We start from the raw sequence: 17565 nt of genomic DNA, 5'->3' as shown, positions 1-17565 counted from the left end.
GCAAGCTTTTAACAATAATGAAAGTCCAGTGGGTTCAAAGCAGAGAGGAGAGCCAATAAGATCTTCTGGCATGTAAGAGAAAGTATATAATATATAAGTGTATGCACTTATATATGGACATTGTGCGACTGCGGATGATGGAAATAGGGTCTGACATAAAAAGTTTTTTGTGTGCACTGTTGTGTGTGTGTGTTTGAGCGTCTGGGTAGGCTTTTGGATCAATAAAACAGCATTAGGTGGAGGGATTATTCTGTGATGTGTTGCACTGTGCAGTTGAGTCCAATGGCTGGATAGTTGGTTGGGTGTGATAACAAGCCTGCTGGTGGAAAGCGAGTGATGTTGATTTCTCTTTAACGCCACACCAATCCGCATCTGTCAGAAACGAGTGGGCATATCTGCTGTATTCAAAGAACGTCTGGGTGTGATTGGATGGACATGCTTTCATCCGGAGCCTCAGAGACATCTGACTATGACATACAGGACTGTGTGTCTGTTGTTTTTTTCCAAGCGTGATTCACACTTGTAAATCAAATGATCAGTTACACAGGTGTGTTATCGTTGTATGGAATATGAAACTCACCTTTCATCTTTTTTCCTAGAAAAATATTTACTTTGCATAGAAATGTATGTTGACCAGCAGATTAACCCTGAGACTAGTGCATTACTTGATTTAGAAAGCTTTTATATTCTGCCTTGTAAACATGGTAAACCTTTTTATGACACAAGCCTAGAGGGATTAACCTATCACGGCAGAAAGGTTTTAAATGAATTATTGCTCTCTTGGGCCCCAGAAATGTCCCATTTTGAAAGTGGAAGCTGTCAATATGCGATATGCAGCTTAGTAAGACTTTTTCTGAAACGTATCTTACAACTGTTCCTTTGGCTGACCACAATAACAATGTAAAGTCTTGGTTAAGGCTTATGGAGACAAAGCTTGTGGTCAATAACTGTCCTGTTCATCTAGCACACCTTGTGCTCACCATGCCTGCAATCTTACATAAGCCATATACTGCAGATAAACACAGAGGCATTGGATCTTGGAGAGTCTGGTATGAAACCTTGGGTGTACATGTGAGCTGGATGTTTGGAACAGTATACTTCTGTACTTTATTACTTTCAGTTTATACGCCTAGTATATTTTATTCAAAGTTATTGACCATACAGTAGCACTCTAAGGCTTGAAACATTGCAAAATGCATACTATTTTGGCCAATGTTTGCTCTGCGTTGAGCAGCTTGTGTTACCTTACAAAGCTTAACCTCACAGTAGAAGTATCTTGTGTGTTTTACAGTTTATAATTGAGGAGTTCAGATGCAAAATCCTCTAAATGTGTCTGACATGTTTTCTTGTAAATGAGCATTTTTATCAGGCTGTAATGTCTAGGTTCAGTAATGTCACTTTTAATTTTACAATAATTAGTCGGTAAAAGAAATTCCTTTTTTTCCACAAATGTCATTTTAGTCATTTCATTGGAATTTAACGAATTTGACTATCTTTCTCTGCAAAACCCTCTAAGTGCATCCAAAAATTCTGGCAAAAAAACTCAAAATCCACTCTTTAGACAAGACATAGTAAACTGTTGCAAGATCACCAAAAGATGCAACTAAAAACATTGCAAGTAATGAAAGTAAAAGTGAAGAAACTTAACCACACAGGTGGCGCTGGGATCCATTTGACTCCCACATTCGAGTTGTATTTAGGTCCAAGCAGTGGTTTAGTGGTGCCTGGAGAAGTGGGTATACTCTTAATTCATGCCACCATTTTTTTTCAAGTAGAAGTGGGTATACCCCATCAAGGCTTTGAACCAGTTCATGGAACGAAAACGAAAACCAGAAACTTTTGATGTTTTGCAAGGAACAAAAACTAAACCAGAAACTTTAAAAATATAAATGTTTTGGAACAGAATCGTTTATTAAAAATAATGGTAACTGCTGGTGGACAAGATTTCTGTGCAGTATGACTCGGTGAAGTTCACATCCGGTCGCCGTTGACTCATCGAAAAAACGAGAAGCTTGCCACCAGCAAGTAGCCTACTCAAGCCTAAGTCTCTAATGCTCAATCATAAGAGGTAAATATTACTGTGTCAATGATAATACTGTGTCTCATACTGTAGTCGATCAAAAAACATTTGGCGAATATAGATGAAAAACAACGTGATTTTCACTTTATGTGGAGCGACTGCTTATACTGCAGATTCTTCCCGAAGTGCCATTTGGAATTCGTCCTCCGTCTTTGTGTGTGCGCTAGGGGTGTCACGATTCTCTAAATCCTCAATTCGATTACATTTTCGATTCTGATGTCACGATTCGATTAGATTCTCGATTTTTAAATGGATTTTTTTTAAGACAAAAAATTATATGCCTTTATTATTATTATTATTATAGTTTCACATTAACATGCACATTGCGTGCTTTTCCTCGCATGGGGGTTTGTGGGCTTTACTTTACGCGATAGAGCTTGTAGAGAGAGGATTCCTTCTTGCACGCAGATGGACTTAATGTGCGCGTCTTCTCCTATCATCTGAAATAAAACCGGCGCGTCATAAGCAGCTGCGCTTCTCTCTGTCTCACGTGCACGCGCTCTCGCATATGTCCAAAGTCTAAACATCAAGTAAAGTAGTAATCCTTACATATTTGTTCAGTTTTATGCGTTTCATGCGAGCTGAGGCAAAATATCCCTTTTGTTTAAAATATAACCCGCTGCATCTTGGCGGCTCTCTCGTGCACGTGCAGAGAGCTGCACTCTGTCCGAAGGCAGATCACTAGGTAGTAATCCTGTTTATGATATGCATTTCAAGGAGTTGTAGCAATACATCCCTCATGTTTAAAATATAAATCCGATGTTTTTAAAGGCACTTCTGAGAGGTTTATTTTCCCCCGCTTGGCAAGCCGACTGGACGTGACATGGGGGCGTGGCAGCATCGACGATCCCATTTTTTATTTCGAAGTTCGAGGTTGTGACTTAATTTCGATCGACTTCGATTTAAAAGAAGTGTACTCAAAAGTGCATACACGGAGAGACGCTTTTCAAATAGCAAGCAAACAATCTTTCTGTTCTTGACAGGACACATACAAACAAAATGATTTAAAAAAAACCACAGTATTCTTTTTCTAATAAAACATTTGTTTAAGTTGTTTGCCAATAAACGACATAGCAGAAATTGTCCTTGTCTTAATTCATGTATAATACTGAAACAAATGTAGGCGTGTCAGATTTACAGTTATGCCGCTTACATAATGTAGCCTTTTTTAATGTTTGATGACAAGATAGAGACTTAAGAAAAATGATGTAGACTAATAATTTAAGTTTAATGTCCTAATGATCAGCCTACTTATTTGTATGTCCCACAGCTGACATGGAACGTTATTAACCAGTTTGGGAACTTTTGTTCTAACTGGTTCAGGAACGTCAATTTTAGGGTTGAACCGGAAACGTTAAAAAACTATTTCTGTTCGGAACGAACCAAATGGGAAAAAATCTGGTTCAAAGCCCTGTACCCCATGCCATCAAATAAAGAAGTGGGTATACTCCATAAACCTGTGTATACCCTGCACTACACCAATGGGTCCAAGTACTCACAAGGGACACAAGTTTGATATGTGACCCACGGTCGATTCACGCACCATTGTTCATCCATTTCATCTTCCGACTTAGCTGAAAAATTGGCGTGGCGTTTGTTGGAATCTGCAAACAAATCTGTATTTCTGAATGACCTGAGGCTGGGATTAAGTGGATTTGAAGCAAAGGAATTGGATGAACATATAATACTTGTCAAGAGCATTCGCTTGATATCGTTATGTCATTTTTTAAAGGGTCTAAGCTTTTTTGCAGGATTTTTGGTACAATGTACGAAGAATTATATGCATTTGTTGACTTGCACTGAAAAATTTTGTAAACCCCCAGTGTCTCATTCAATGTTCTTATTAACATTTAACATGCCTCCTTGCCAATGCTGTTTTCCCAAGTCCTTCGCTGTCCACACATATAGAATGTTAAGATTAGACTCATATTATAAATCAGGTTCACATCAGATCAATGTAAGATAAAATGCCCAGAGGTACATCATATTCAGTTATCATTTCATTATTTTCCTGCTGAAGCTAGTGGATGGTACCCATCACATTCTGTTTTGTTCTCTCTCTCTCTTTCACTCTCTCTGTCTCTCTCCCCCTCTCTCTTTACTTGTCTCATTCTTAGCTTGTCTTTTCAGGTCAGACTTGCTGAAAAAGACACACTCACACACCACTGCACAGGAATGCATTTACAGCTAATGTGTCCAATTTTAATGTTTTTTTGAGGCAATATTACCAACGTGTGTAAGCTATGGATCATGCAGGGAATAACCAAGGACTATACAGCTCTCCGCTGAGACAATGGATAATGTGCTATCACTCTTATCTCTGTCTCTATTATGCTCATTTTCTTTTACACATCCAAAAAATTGCCATAAAGCCCTTGATGCTGATAAGTCCAGTAAGGGATTTTAGAGGTATTTACCTATGTGCGTCATAACGGTATAATCATATTATTACCTTGATGTAGGGGCGTTTTCCCGGAAAGGGATAAGCTTAAGGCAGGACTAGGCCTTTAGTTAAATTAGGATATTTAAGTCATTTTAAAGGCGTAATTTTTAAATAAACATTACTGTTGTGCATCTTGAGACACAACACTCATAATGATATATTTTAAGATACGTCAGTGCAGGTTGTTTTCGAACACTAACATTAAGCTAGTCTGGGACTAGGCTTAAGCCCTGTCAATCAAACTGCAGTTGTTTTTTTATTTAGGCCCTCATAACTAAAAAATACAGCTAAGTAGCACAATAAACACACAAAAAAACATGATAGAATTTGCTTTGCGATTACTTTTGTGATGCACAGTTGTGTGTATAACATAATGCAAAGGGTCATTAAAAATAATATTTTAGTCTGTAATTGTATTTTATTTGAACCCAGGACAGTTTTAATCTTAGTTAGTGTGTCCTACAGGACATGAAAGGTCTACACTGCAACAAAGAGAATGAGAAATCAAAGAGAAGCAAGTTAATGTGTAATTTTGTTCTCTCTCCCCTTTTTAGATCAGTGTTACATCACTTGATTTTGTATCAATATGTGTTTGATGAAATGACCCAAGACTTCTGGAGAGCGAGAGAGCACAGGTCATTATGAAGAATACTGGTAAGACAAGGGGGGCCACACACATTCTAAAAAGTAAAGCCAAGGCATTTTTATGGCCTCCTGACGGCTAGCTGCAGTATAGGTCATAAAACGAATGGAAAACTCTATTAAAAATCTATTTACACTTCAAATCAATGTTTCGCAATGTTTCTTTCAACATTTTTTATTTTGCAGATTTTTCGGTAGCACTTTATTTTTTACAGTACGTGTACTTACCTTGTACATATATGGTAAATAAGTTGTACTTACCGACAAATGTGTGGTACTTACTTTTAGGTAACTTCATGGTAAATAACTGGTATCATTACTGTACTTACCAGTGGTAAATGCTTGGTAGTTATTATGTAACTCTAGATAAGTACTGGGTAATAACAGATACATACTTATAGTGTAGGTAAACTGTAACTAACGAAAAACATTACTGTACTTACAAATAAATGTATAATATAAGTATTTACAGGCAAGTTAGGGAAACTGACAGGGATTTATAATGTACATATATGAAAACTTATATCAAACACATTTGTACTTACAAATTGTATATACACAAGTGTGTACTAGTGAATGTACCCAGTAGTTAATGCATATGATAGTCAATAGTTGGGTTTGCCTCACAGTGACATGTATATGATGCTATATCTTAGGTGGTAGGTCCTTTGTAATAACTGTGTAAAAAGCAACACTTTATTTTACAGTCCTGTTTCCATGCAGTTATCATGGATGTACTAGTGAATGTACCCAGTAGTTAATGCATACGGTTATTTAATGCTTGGTTTAAAGGACAAAGATACTGAGTACCAAAATGGCACATCAGTAATGTTTGTTCTTAGTTATCATATACATATGGTATACCGTAAGTATAACTTACACTTGCCTGCAGGTACCACACACTTATCGTGTATATACAATTTGTAAGAACAGTAGTATTTCTTGTTAATTACAGTATACATACACCATATGTGCCGGTCATTAACTTACACTGGCCTACAGGTACCACACACTTATCATGTATATACAATTTGTAAGTACAGTAGTGTTTGATATTAGTTATCATATATGTACACCATAAATAACTGTCATTTACCCTAACTTGCATGTAAATACTAAATACTTATATTGTACATTTATTTGTAAGTACAGTAATGTTTCTCGTTAGTTAAAGTATACCTACACTATAAGTATGTATCTGTTATTACCCAGTACTTACCTACAGTTACATAATAACTACCAAGTATGTACCACTGGTAAGTACAGTAATGATACCAATTAATTACCATGTAGATACCTAAAAGTAAGTACCACACATTTGTCGGTAAGTACAACTATTTACCATATATGTACAAGGTAAGTACACGTACTGTAAAATAGTGTGACCGATTTTTCCCTAATCCTAGGGACTACCCACAATCCTCATCTTTACATCAAAAGAGGGACAAAACTCATGTTTCCACGATGTCCTTGGTAATGCATTATCACCATGCTGATAGAAAGCAAACATGATGTGTGTATGAGATGTGAATAAAATCCTTGTCTTTCCTATGCATCACTTATGTCAATACGGATGGGGGAAGTCAGGCGCTAAATTACCCATTACACTGTGCATGCATGAAATCTTTCATTTGCATATTTAATCATGATATTCAAGGTGTTGCCCTAGTCTTTGGTTCTCCCTTTAGAACCTCTGTAGTTGTTCAGAATATGGTTTATAGAATATTGCATTATACTTTCAGAGCTGCCTTCCTGCCTGAAAGGACACCATGAATAAAAGCCAAAGCCGGACTGTTTTTATCGATTTTTTCCCTAGTTTTTATGTTTTTCAAAGGCCTATTGTGTTCGAATCAATTTGCACAAATTGTTCTAAGTGAAAATGGCATTGTGCCGTTCCACTGGAGTGTATTCACATATTTTGAGATGATGAAAGGATGACTGAAGATGTCTGCTGTCATATAAGTTGAAATTTGTATTTGAACAAACAGCGCATTTAACTCCTTAATTGTGTTTCTGTTGACGCCTGCACCTGAGACCAGACATCAGAACAAAATATTACCCTTCAAGGGCATCATAGTTGTAGGAAAAATGCATAGAGGATCCAACTGCCACTTCGTTTAGGATGTTTTCACACCTGAGTGTTTGTTTTCGAAACTTGGTGCATTTTCTTCATTGGTTTGGTTTGTTTATGCATATGTAAACACAGCAATGATGCTTCGATCCGCACCAAAACAATCGCTCTGAGACCGACTGAACTGAATTTCTTCATGCTTTAAAACAACTTGAATGTAACCCCTGATTTCCACTAACTGCGGAGGGCTGCAGATCGGCTCCGCTGCGTTACGGCTCCGAAATCCACCGTCCGCCAATACCCACCAGTTCCGTATTTGTTGCAGAGCGGCTGCGTGCTGAAGTGACGAGGTCCCATGATGTCTCGCAAATTCACGTGATGATCGCGCGATATCTAGTTCTGTCTCCGCCCATTATGACGTTAAATTATGACGTTTTGCTGGACCAGCCCAGATCTAGCGAATTCAGGTATGATTACGCGATATAGTCATGGCTCCGCCCTGCAGAGCTGTCCGGCATCCGTCAAAAATAGAAGCTCTGCGTATTTGTTCCGGAGGGCTGCGGATGGCCGGAGCTGTGACGGATTCGGAACTCAGTCAGTGGAAATACACACATTGACTTGTATGGAAACCGATTGAATCCGCCGCCGTTCCACAGTGGATCCGCAGCCGTTCCGCAGTCGGTGGAAATCCGGGGTAACTCTACACCCTAGCCTCATTTAGGATATGCGGACTTATGAACATAAAATTAGTCCCCGCCTCTACTCAATCGCACAACTCGGGCCCCATACAGAGCCCTAGGAAGAGAGTTACGTCAACTCCACTCACTTCAATGGAACCATTTTTACACCAATGGCGGTTCATGGAGCCTCTCAAGAGTTCCTGGAAGTTACTGTCAGCCCCATAGAGCTGAATCAGATAAGAGTTTTAAGCCTAATAAAAGTTTTAAGCCTTAAGATTGTATAATAGCACTACATGTGAATCACTTTGCTCGTGAAGTTTCTCATTAAATTAGTACATTTAGGGATAGGGGACATGCTAAGTGTAACGTTAGCAACAGATAACAAACCACGAACAGCCTTTTAATGGTAAATTTTGTTTTCCTAATGTATACAAGTTGTTTTCCAACTTGTATACTTAAATGTTCTGATTTCTTTGTATGAATTTAATATTTGGCTTGATGGCTACATCTGGTGAAAATTTTTGTGTCAATAGCCCACTTAGAAATCCCCTTACTGATAAAAATGCTGATGTGTCAAATACTTATTTTCCCCATATCTAAATAGATGCTACATTTGGCAGTTTCAGACACGTAACTGCTAAGTTCAGTTTTACGCAAAGCATACGTTAACTGCGCGTTTGCAGCACTAATCTTAAGGCACTAAACCCTACATGTGTGAGCAGCATGTTATCAGAGCTGAGGCAGCCAGTAGTGCTGTGAATATTTCATCGTCGGGTCTATGAGGCATTCAAACATAATATCTATGACTCGAACTACTGATCCACGCTTTCAACAATGTTGATAGAATTGGTTACATGTTTGTGATGATGGAAACAAAGGTGATTTGAAACAATGGGAATGAGACTCCAATTTTATGGAGCAATTACTCAGCAATGGTGTAATTTGCCCATGGTTGGAATTAAAACATATTAAAAACACCACATAGACATATAAACAACAATAAATCCCGATTATCTCCACAGTAGAACTTAAAAAGCTGTACTTTTTGAAAGGGTACAGCCCCAGTGACAGGGGTACGTTTTTAAAAAGAAAACAATGTACGGCTGCTTTTAGTCTTTTACTGTTTTTTTATAAAGTTGCATGGCTTCTTTTATCATTTCTGTGTTGACAATACTCAACAACACATCTCATTCTTCATGTTACTCAGAGAACAATATGTACTTGTGCAGTATATATATATTGCAGTTATATTGTGAAGCCGCTGGCAAATATACATTCTTATTGTTAGTTATATTATGAGTTTTGTTATATCAATAACATGGAAATTAATTCAATTAATTTAATAAATGCGTATAGAAATCATAAATGTTTGCATGAAATGACAGTGGTGATTTATGTGTGTGGATTGGGTCTGAATAATCAAAAGGCAGTTAAAAAAGATGAGTACAAAGATGTGACAGATAATAAAGCACTCTTCAATTACATTGCTGATGAATCATACAGTATAGAAGTACAAAGAAACAAATGGTCTGTGATGAGAATTGATGAGTTGCTGGGAAAATGGTATTGATTGGTTTGAACCAGACAAGTGGGTGGATCTTTATGTCTTCTTACAGAACTCGGGTCCTCATCTATTAATCATGAATACATGGTGGAACATCAAGCTTAACTTGTCTCATTACGCATGTCTCACGAGGGGCTATGCTTTGGGTTAAATTATATCTTTCTTCTTCACAGATTTTGCTTCATAAGCAGAGTTGTTAATGAATCAAGGGGTTTGCCATGATGTAAATGATGAGATGTGAGAGTTTGCCTATATTCCATCACAGAGACTCAACAGATATTTCCGTCCTCTGAAGGTAACTGATGAGGTTTCTTATTGCTCTATAGAGATGACTCCAGTCTGTAATGGAACAAGGGTCTATAATGTTTAAAAGATATTTTTTATTCCCACTATGTCAAATCAAAGTCTGTAAATATTAATTTGCTTTGGAAAAGTGAAATACCACAACCAAAAAAAATAATTCAATTTGATGAGAGAAGAATTAATATAAATTTAAATCATTAAGTCATTATTTCCTCACCCACCATTTGTTTCAAACCTGTATACATTTCTTTGTACGGGTGAATACAAAAGGAAATATTTTAAGCAATGTTTGTAACCAAACAGTTTTGGAGAACTATTGACTTAATTTACATAAAAAAAGTCTACTATGCAAGTCAAAGGTGCTCCTGCTTCCTGTTTGATAAAAAATATTTTTTGTCATTTACTGTATATAGGGTGAGTAAATGATGGCAGAATAATAATTTTTGGGTGAACTATCCCTTTAATGCTGATATAACATTGGCACAGAATCATTTGATAGATGTCCTTCGGTGCACTTTGTTGCAGTAAATGGAGGATCAAACGACACACTGTGCACACTGCAGTACTTTACTATATTCTAAAGCATAGAACCATGTATTCTGTGGGCGTGACCGCATTAAAGATAATGAAGTCAACCAAGATAAACAGTACTCTCTTTACTTCAATGCAGATTATATAAACAGGCAATATTTGTTTTCAAATATAATTAGTTTGTTTAAAAGTAGACATTTCAGGCTTTCTTTGAATATGTGTATCATGTTTGTGTGACGAGTTTCAACTTTTTTCATTTTTGTAACATGTTTTGAGAGACAGCTGGCGGAGACAGAAATGTCTTAATGCACACTCTGTTTATTTTCTTTATTTAACAAAAACACAAAGATCTCTTGTTATTGTGAATGTACACAAATTTAAGAGGACCCTTCACAGTTTCAAATGATGTCAAACACGCAAGTGTATGATTATTAATGATGGAGTATTTTAAGTTGATTCTGCTATGATAAGGAGAAAACAAGTCAAAACGCGGCACCGCGTTTTTGGACCCCTGGGGGTTAATATTGCATATTAAAATGTATTTAATACCTAATTACATTAAAATTGTGTACTTGAGTAAAACTACGTTAATGTACAGTGGACGTTGGCATGAACGATCAATTTACTTCTCCATTCTGTGTTTTTTGGCAGTCTGTAAAACGATAGCTCAGAATTCTTGTTAAATCTGTTAGTACAGTCTATCGCAAAACAGCTTTTTCCCATTTATACGCGTTTTCCCCGTGTTTCCGCTGATTTCACATTGTACACAAATTCTGCCATTCTGTATTTTGCCACTCAGTGGGCATACCCGCAGTCACTTTCGCCAAAAGTGACATCATGTGCATACCCTCTATAGTGACGGTGACCGTTGGCGACAAGAAGTGGGCATGTCCAGCTACGTGACAAAGTTAAGAAAATGCTGCGTCTTTTAAAACAACTATTATGTACTAAAGGCGGTGACGTCACTGCCTGTGAAAAACCTGAACCTGAAAAACAGTTTTCTATAATAAGCAGATTTTTGATAGTTATCCTCTTATTCTATGTAAATGCACTCAATTGACAGAGATAGGCGACACACATTGAGTGTGTTTACATGCACAGAATAAGCGGATAACTATCAAAAATCTGCTTATTATAGAAAACTGTTTCCATACGATTTAATTAAATCTTACATAAAATTCATTTTTCTAATTTGATCTGTATATTAAATTTCAAATTCACTCCACTTAAAGAATCGTTTTCAAGTTTAAGGCTTGCACTTGACCCTCATATAATTTAATTCCATTGGAACGCGACTTTAATTCCAGTTTAAGTGAAGGTTATACTTCTCATTCCATTCAGTCTTATTCAAATGACATTTTTTCCATCTCATTTTGTCATTGCGGCTAAGATGCAGAATTATCTCTGATAATAAAGATGCAGCCGAGGTTTCATTTGATTTACAGCTCCTTAATGTCTTTATATAAAATCTGATCATTTGATTTACTGTAATTGGGAATGTGAATTTACCACGTCTCTCTTCCTAGTTACATGTTTATTTTCATACAATTTCTTTCATGTCCATAGAGCTATAAATGCATAAACGTTTTACCATTGGCAAGCAAGAGACAGTAATCTAATCACGGTGAAACAATCTAATTGTCTGGAACAAACACACTTTGCTTCATAAACAAAAGCAGTGATATAGAACTAAACAGAAACAAAGATGAAGAAAAAAAAACCAAGCCAGCCAAATCTAATTTCCACTCCCACTTCTGCTCTGGCAAGAAAAGACATTTCTTCTGACAGCTACACCTTAGGTTGCCTATCACAATTATCTCTAGATAGTCAGTGAAGTTTTGTCGCCAAAGCGCGTCTCCTGCCAAACGCCTTGGCTGATTTCTGACACTTTGTCACCATTTAAGGTATCGCAAATGGTCAACTCGAAGTAAATGAGGCCAAGATCCATGATTTCTAGATGAATCAGACTGTCAGTCTAAATGAAGTCTAACAGATTATTTAACATTCCTGGGGGAAGAGAAGCTTGAGTGCCAAACCATGTACTGGATGTACCGTCTTCATTGTGGTTCACTATAGCTGTGCTGCCGACTTACTAATCCCAGACTATAGGGTATTGAATATGCGGTTAAATCTCTTGCATTGTTACACACAGATGCAGCTTGTTCTTTGCGGATCAGTGACGATGGTAAGAATATCTTATTCAAGGGCAACCACAGCTTAGCCATACTTTACTTCTCAGACTAAGCATGAGGGCCTGATATGTTCCTGTGGGAGAGTAATCCAGTGTGTGCCAATGTTAAAGAGTTAATTACTTGTAGAGGATTACACCATTGAAAAAGTATAATGAATCGGAAAGTTAAAAGCAAGATATCAGAGTAGAAAAAATGGTCAAATATGCACCCCAGTGATCACTGGGGCAGTACCTTTGAGAAACTAATACACATTTGGTACCAATATGTAGGGCTGCACAAAGTGGTGCCCAAACATACTGTCAAAATGCACAGAAATGTTTGTGCAGCACTACCAATGTGTATCTTTGAGGTACTACCCCAGTGACAGCTGAGGTACATATTTTGACCGTTTTAGATTATGCTCAGTGCTTTCTTGGCCTCTTTCTGTGTGGTGCATTATTGCATTAATGGTTTAAGAAGGTAGGTCTTTTTGTTTATTATGAGAAAGTTATTTTCAGTCAATTTTGAAATCTGCGAAAAATAGTGTTTTAGCACAATACCCATTTTTGTTGTGACAACAAAGTGGCACCAAATTTGCAGTTGCAATTTGCAACATTGGTGCTGTAATTTATTTATCTCCTGTTAAAGAGTCTTGCAAATAATTTCAAACAGATTTACCAAACAATCTTCCCTTTTGACTAAACAAATAGTCCCACCCCAAACCCATGCTGTTGGCAGAAAGTGACCTCCAAGGTTTTCATTATTGGTTTACATGCAACCATAGGTAATTTTTTGTTCTTTATTGATGAATATCAGTCATGTGACTTTTTACGTCATTCCAGTTGCCTGCCACCATTTTGAGTACCTACTGAGTACCAGTAGACTACTGACAAGCATTGGCTACCTTGCTACGATTTACGGATTTCTTATCTTTTACGTTCTATGATTCTTACGGATACAGGAAATGGCTACGAAAGACAACATTTCACACCTCGACTGTCACGAAAAGAAATGCTACTTGGTTAGGGTGTGATGCCTACTTGATCCCTGATGCGTTCTTCCAGCCCCTGTCCGCTGCTTCTGAACTACCACTATTTTTACAACACTAAGAAGGTGCGACACAACATGAAACTTTGCTCGAAGGATCACCTGGATCTCTATACATGAACGCGAGCATTGAGAACATTGTTTGTGTACCCAGAGTTTACTAAAAAGAAAGGTTTTGAACAACTGACTTTGGCTGATATGGTGTTCGCTCGCCGTCTTTGTCAGACATAAAAAATCGATTTCGGAATGAATGAATCTCATATGAGGCTCCTTTTTTAACTAGAAAGTCAATATTGTTGAATTTTCACTTGGGACAAAACAACGAATTTTCTGTGAATTTATATGGAACAATGCTTTAGGAGCTATCCATCTTTACTCTCCTCCCTCCTTACGTCGCATTCGGAGATGGATACATCTTGACTGGCAAGATGGCGGCGAGCAGACACCAAACCAACCAAAGTCAGTTGTTCAAAACCTTCTTTTTAGTAAAGTCTGTGTACACAAACAATGTTCTCAATGCTCGAGTTTACGTGTAGAGACACAGGTGATACTTTGAGCAAAGTATCATGTTGTGCCGAGCCTTCTTTAGGGCTCGTTATAGTTGTGCGTAGATCTTATGGCGTAGCCGCGACAGCGTAGGTTCTGCGTCGGCTTTCATTTATACTTTTGCGTCGTCGTCCGCGTCGATGTGCAAACACACGAGCAGACCGCTGGTAGGCAGTAACCTCGCCTGTAACCACAGTAGCAGCGCGACTGTCAAAGAAAAAGCAGCTTACCAAGTTAACCCACAAACGAAGAAGAAACAGCAACTTGTTGTGTATAATTTGAGAAGACCAGCAATGATGGAAGTAAATAAACAGAGACTTTTGATGCAGTTTGAGTAAAATCACTCCTCAACTTGGCTCATCTTTGTTTTCACTGTCACAAACGGAAATCCCTATGACGCAGTTTTTTTACCTGACGGGAGGGATTCTGGTGGACCAATCACATCGTTTGCGGTCTGCGTACTGACGCGCTGTTAAAAATTTAGCGAGGTGCACATCAGGCTACGCAGAGCTACGCACAGGCTACGGATAACCTACTGCGTAACTACGGCGTAGACCTTATGCACGACTATAAATCGGGCTTTAGTATTGTAAAAATAGCGATTTTGATGCTAACAACATATTGAAGGCATAGCTTCTAGTTCTTTTGCGACCACTTCTGGTACTCAAAATGGTGGAAGACAAGTTTGAGATGTGACTGATGTCAGCTAATATTCATGAATAGAGCCTAGAGTCAAAAATAATCTTATTTTTCAGTAATGTATCAAAGAGAAGGCATGTGTTTTTGTAGTATTTAGACAAACATACATTAGCTTTTCTGTAAATGCTTGATATCGGAACGAAAAACATAAACAGTTTTTATTGATGGCCAATCTGCTTTATGTTCTGTGATGCCATCACATAACCATGTGCCAGCATTAGCAATACCAAAATGTTATTATGGGCAGGCGGTCTGCACAGTCGTAGTGCCGGGTCTGTCACGCAGGCCTCAATCATAACTCATCTGGGAACCGCATGAGAGACATTAACCTCGCCGTGTTGTTTTGTGCCGTGCTCCTAATGGAGGGTAATGAAGCGAGGCCATTAGACTCTGTGTATACCATCCAGAGTGCAGAAACAGATAAATAGATAATTAAATCATGTCCTTAATTGCGTAATGGTGCTGAGAACGTGGTCAGCACGACTGACGCCTGGATTCGATCTGGGTGTAACAAAATTCGTTCACAGACCCTTACGTCCAACAGAGGCTCCACAGTTCTTTAAGGGGAAGTAACTGATGAGTGTATTGGGGTTTTGGGAAAACCTTATCACTGCCAGTTTTTGGATTATATCCTACTGTTTAGCTTTATCTTAATGGGACACTTCACTTTTTTTGAAAATATGCTCATTTTCCAGCTCCCCTAGAGTTATACATTTGATTTTTATCTTTTTGTAATCCATTCAGCTAATCTCCGGGTCTGGCACTACCACTTTTAGCATAGCTTAGCATAATCCATTGAATCTGATTAGACCATTAGCATTGCGCTCAAAAATAACCAAAGAGTTTTGATATTTTTCCTATTTAAAACTTGACTCTTCTGTAGTTACCACATGTACTAAGATCGACGGAAAATTAAGAGTTGCGATTTTCTAGGCAGATATGGCTAGTTACTATACCCTTATTCCAGCGTAAAAATCAATGACTTTGCTGCCGTAACATGGCTGCAGGAGGCGCAATGATATTACACAGCAGCCAAAAATAGTCCCCTTAGTAACTTTCAATGGCAGGGTACTATGTATACAGCCCTAATGCTGAGTGTCTTCGAGCAAAACATACACTGACAGCCTGTCAAGTCATGAACACAGACAACTGCAATGATACAAACAGTAAGTGCCCCATGTGATCTCTGCTCTCGGGATGCTGTTGTGTAATAATAAATAACCACTTTAACTTTTAGATTTTGCACGCTATTGAGTCACATATCTGAAGTATGGCTTCCCCAAATGCCAAAACACACATGAAAAATGCCTGGTATCATGGCTGACTCTCCTTTTATCAGGTCGTGTGTGTGTGGCCTGTGAGGCCCTGACTCCGCTATTTCCACACATTGCGTTGCAAACGACAGCCAGTCTCCTAATTTGACAGGAGCACATAATGGGGTTTATAATTAGCCCCGAGGTCATGGAAGTTGTGCTTGGCAGTTCCTGTGCTGTCAGGTTAATAGATATGCCTGTGGGTGATGAGGATGAGAGGAAGAAGAGAGAGCAAAGACCGGGTACGGGTGCACGACCTGCAGTGTCAGGTGCGGTCTGACAGCCCACATGTATAAGACCTAGCACTTGCAATAGCTTGCCAGCTCTTTTAAATTGCCTTTGTACTGAGGTAGTAAAGTTGATACAAAGCAATTAGTTTAAATCCATAATAATGTGCACTTGAGAACCATTAATTATCAGTTTATGAAATGAGAAAGTGGAGATAGGGTGGCAGTCTGGGAAATGTAAGCAGTGTTGAGTCAATGGTTTTCTCATAGAATTGGGCGACTTTGCAGCGGGTTGAAGGTAGAATGATTTTGTTCATCTGCTGTCCCTCTTAAAGCGGAAGTCCACCCTAAAACAACAATATGCTCCAACACTATATTTCATCACATATATGTAGTTGATTGTGCTGCCATCAAATGTACTAACTTCATATAAAACTTTAAGCGTTTAACTGCTACAGTAACGCGTTGTCAAATCACCGTAAGAAAATGCACGACTACATCATTCTGAACGTTCTAAATGGAGGCTGGTCTTGAGGCGAGATGATTGACAGTAGATGATAACGTTCTTTGATTGACAGCTGCACAGAATGGGCTAACGTTAGTCCATCAAAGAAAATTCGCTTCAACACACTATCAATCTAATTTATTGAAATCATGCAAATGTCTTTTTTTCATGTAAATTGTTAAATGGAAATAAATTACCCCTAATAACAGGCACAAATTTCTAGGGTTCAATTCCGCCTGATCTTATTTATGAAATCAGACTTCATAATGTGTTTTTAAGTAGTTACTTAATATACAATGAGTTTTAGTAAGTGTGTGTATATGCATTAAAGTAAATGTAAAATATGTATTTTAGGTATAGAGGTGGCATATTTTGAGGCTTGACATTTTGCGATCATTGGGCTATTTTTGGGCTAGTTTTGACCGGCGATTGGGCTGGTTTTGTTTTGCAGACCTGGCAACCCCCAAAGTTTGCCATCAAAGTCGTTTGTAGAATGACTTTCCAGATCTTTTGGCATTCACACCAGACACGGAAGAGGCGGCAAGCGTGAGTGGTTTACATGTTAAGTCGAATATTGCATTTTTGCCACCTCTACCGCGGCTGGTGTGAACGCCACATTACAATACAGCTTTCCCAAAGAGCAGTTATCCACTTCTAAAAGCAGAATCACAGAATCGTGTTTATTGCGTAATGCACATAAAAGTAATTTGGTATATATGAACAAAGACCTACAGTGATTTCTC

At 38.1% G+C, this 17565-nt stretch overlaps 1 long non-coding RNA gene across 1 annotated transcript in view; it reads left to right on the top strand.

Moving 5' to 3' along the window:
* LOC141349735 (uncharacterized) overlaps positions 1-17565 on the top strand; it is a 54110-nt gene that overhangs the window by 20321 nt on the left and 16224 nt on the right. The window contains exons 2-3 of the long non-coding RNA XR_012357736.1: positions 5078-5177; positions 9654-9775. This is a non-coding gene — a long non-coding RNA (uncharacterized lncRNA). The remainder of the gene's footprint in view (positions 1-5077; positions 5178-9653; positions 9776-17565) is intronic.

Source organism: Misgurnus anguillicaudatus, chromosome 15 (assembly GCF_027580225.2).
Source record: "Misgurnus anguillicaudatus chromosome 15, ASM2758022v2, whole genome shotgun sequence".
Lineage (NCBI taxonomy): Eukaryota > Metazoa > Chordata > Actinopteri > Cypriniformes > Cobitidae > Misgurnus > Misgurnus anguillicaudatus.
The sequence above is the reverse complement of the archived record's forward strand: the minus strand, read 5'-3'. Positions and strand labels throughout refer to the sequence as shown.